Source organism: Sapajus apella, unplaced genomic scaffold (genome assembly GCF_009761245.1).
Source record: "Sapajus apella isolate SASKATOON/1434 unplaced genomic scaffold, GSC_monkey_1.0 scaffold218, whole genome shotgun sequence".
In the NCBI taxonomy this organism is placed as follows: domain Eukaryota; kingdom Metazoa; phylum Chordata; class Mammalia; order Primates; family Cebidae; genus Sapajus; species Sapajus apella.
Genome location: NW_022437158.1, coordinates 587449 through 590528, shown reverse-complemented (window position 1 = coordinate 590528; position 3080 = coordinate 587449). Strand labels below are relative to the sequence as shown.

General features: G+C 64.3%; 1 protein-coding gene across 2 annotated transcripts in view; it reads left to right on the top strand.

The window, feature by feature from the left end:
• GALNT9 (polypeptide N-acetylgalactosaminyltransferase 9) overlaps positions 1-3080 on the top strand; it is a 118775-nt gene that overhangs the window by 3624 nt on the left and 112071 nt on the right. The window lies entirely within an intron of this gene.

The window sequence follows — 3080 nt, the reverse complement described above, 5'->3', positions numbered from 1 at the left end:
GGCCGGCCACGGGGTCCAGAGGGTTTCAGCCAGGGGAGAGCCTGGGGCCGGCGGGCCACGGGGTCCAGAGGGCTTCAGCGGGGCGGCGCTGGCTTTAGAGGGACCCAGGTTTCTGTCGTTGCTAAAAGTTTAAATTTAAAAAGCAGAAGACCCCTCTGTGGCCCGCCGGTTGCTGGCCAGAGAAGCTGGGGCGTGGCGGCGACTGTGGCAGGCTGGTCCCGCCCCGGCTGCTGGTGCAGGGTCTTGGACGCAGCGCGGGACGTCGGCCGCCGGAGGACAGTGCGTCTTTCGTCTGCTGTGGGAAGTGCGTGTCCTGTCAGCGCCGTGTGATGAGTGAGCGCCAGGCAGGAGCTCGAGGACCGCGGGTCGGAGGTGCACGGGCTTGCGCAGAAGGCGCTGTCAGAGGCGCCTGGGGTCGGGTCGTGCCGGGTCCGGCCCGTGTCTGGCTGCCGCCCCTGCGTGTGTCTCAGAACGTCCTGTGCCCCCCCCTTCCAGCTCCTGCGCCCCCTCCCTCGAGAGCTGCAGAGGGTGTCAGGTGTGGGTTTCCAAAAAGGGGCTTCCAAGCTTCTGCTCTGCGTAAGCATTTCCATTTTGGAAACCTTTGAGAAATTCTCCTTGCTAGGAAATGCGAGCTCCGGCAGCAGCTTTTCCTATTTATTTGTGAGTTTTATTTCCCAAATGGCTCCTGCTGGCTCTGGGCGGCCTTTCCAGCATGAGTTCATTATCTCCACCCTCCCCCGAACTCCCCCCGTGGGTCACAGCTTCCCACGCTGCTGAGCCGAGCAGCCGGAGTGGCCGCGGCCGGGAAGACACCTGCGCCAGGCCGGGCCCAGCAGGCCTGGCTTCCCCGGCAGCAGCATCGCGGGACGGGCGGGGGCCGTTTTCCACGTGGGTCATGAACCTCTCGGCCCAGCCCCGGCCCAGTTTCACAGCTTCCCATGATTGTGGATCTACCGCAGAAGGTGAAAAGTAGTTACAACCCACAGCTGGAGCCGCCGCTCCGACCCCGATGAAGAGGCCGGGTTCTCGGCTACGGGATGGGAATGGCCTCTCCTGTTTCCGACACCCGCGGTGCCCGGGCCTCAGAGGAGCCGGCGTTTCCCGGGGTCCGGGGAGGTGAGCGGCGTTTCCCGGGGGTCCGGGGAGGTGAGCGGCGTTTCCGGGGGTCCGGGGAGGTGAGCGGCGTTTCCCGGGGTCCGGGGAGGTGAGCGGCGTTTCCCGGGGTCCGGGGAGGTGAGCGGCGTTTCCCGGGCTCTGGGGAGGTGAGCGGCGTTTCCCGGGCTCTGGGGAGGTGAGCGGCGTTTCCGGGGGTCCGGGGAGGTGAGCGGCGTTTCGGTCGTGCGTTTTCTTCCTGGCATGTGCACTGGCACCTCAGCTGCACGAGGACAGCGTCCGCTCACGCCGCCCCCAGATTCGCTGGGGATCTTGGCGCCGGCGGACCACAGGCGTGCCAGAGCCCCTCAGCCACCCCTCACCCAGAGGGTGGGCTCTGTGCAGACCTGTGCCTTTGAGTCCTGTGGGAGGCGAGTTCCTGAACGGTTGCCAGCCGCTTGCCCCCACTGCCTGCGTCCGCACACGGAGGGCCCAGGCGGGTGGTGACCCCCAGTCTCGTGTGCTGGGCTGAGTGTTTGCATTTACGATTCAGCTCAGCAAGATGCATGTTTCAGAGTTTCGGACCTGTTTTCTGAAAGGACAGTTCATCCTTCATATCCTTCATTGGCTGGAAACTTGACAAAAATAAGTCTGTAAATTTCCATGTCTGACCTCCCGCTGAGGACAAACGTGCAGACGGGCCGGCGTCTTGGGACCTGCGCAGGCAGTGGCCCGTCCTCTCTTGAACAAGCAGATGGCCGTGAAGGGACAGGGAGGTGGAGACCCCAGGAGGGGCGGAGGGGGCGGTGGGGCTGACGCTTGGCTCCCGCGCCCCAGGAAACGCCCCGTGACCCCAGCTTTCCCTTACGGGATGTCCAGCAGAGCGATGGCCGCCCCGTCACTCAGCGAGGACTGGTGTCAGCGAAACTCTGACACTTCCCCGCTGGTCACTATTCGCAGGAGAAGCTCATTTTCCAGTCGTTTAAAAGGTGCTCGGTGCGGAAGCAGCCCTCGGTGTGGACAGCTCACGACGCCCTCCAGGAAGCCGCCCAGCCTGCTCAGGCTTCCATCCTGGCAGAGCCTGCCAGTCCTGTGCCCATGCCTGGGGGCGCCCATGGTGCTGCCCCAAGATCTGGAAATAGGAGGGGCACACTGTGAGGGGGGCACCGGGAGCCGGGTCAGGAGGTGTCCCCATCCCCGGTGCAAACACTCGCCCTCCTGGAGCCTTCTGGGGGCTCACGACGGAGTCATGGATGGTGATGCTGGGTCCTTGCTGAGCTTGAACTGGCATTTGTGGGCCCAGCCCCTGCACCCCGAAGACCGCTGTCTCTGTGGGTGATGCCAGCGCCTCACACGCCTGCGTGTTCATTCCTTCCTGGGGAATTCACATGCACCGGCCGCGTTCCTGCTCTGCCCTGAGGACCCAGGCCTGAGCAGAGATGTCCCCACCTCGGGGCTGACGTCCCAGGGAGGAAGACGGGGTGAGCCAGTCGCATCATTCGAACGAGGCTGTGAGGAAGCCTGAGTGACGTGTCGGGTGGGCACCTGGGTGGGGTGGAGGGTTATGGGTGGAATGGGCCCACCGGAGGCTCATGTCTGCCCGGAACCTCGGAATGCGGCCTTATTTTGAAACGGGATCTTGAGAAGTAACTAGTTAAGATGCCCTCTGCTGGGACTGGGGGTCAGGTGGCCCTAAATCCAATCACTGCTGTCTCATAAGACCAGAAGAGACAGGTACAGAGGGGAGGAGGCCCCGAGGGGTCAGAGGCAAGGACTGGGGTGACGCTGCCACAGCCGGGAGCCCTGGGACAGGCAGGATGCGCCTACCCACAGCCTTCAGAGCAAGTGCAGCCCGGCCGCGCCTGACATCTGCCGCCCGACCTCCTGCGTGTGGGTACAGCCCCCCGTGTGAGGGGACAAGTGTGTAAGGGGACAGGTGTCTGGGTTCCCGTGTGAGGGGACAGGTGTGTGGGTTCTCGTGTGAGGGG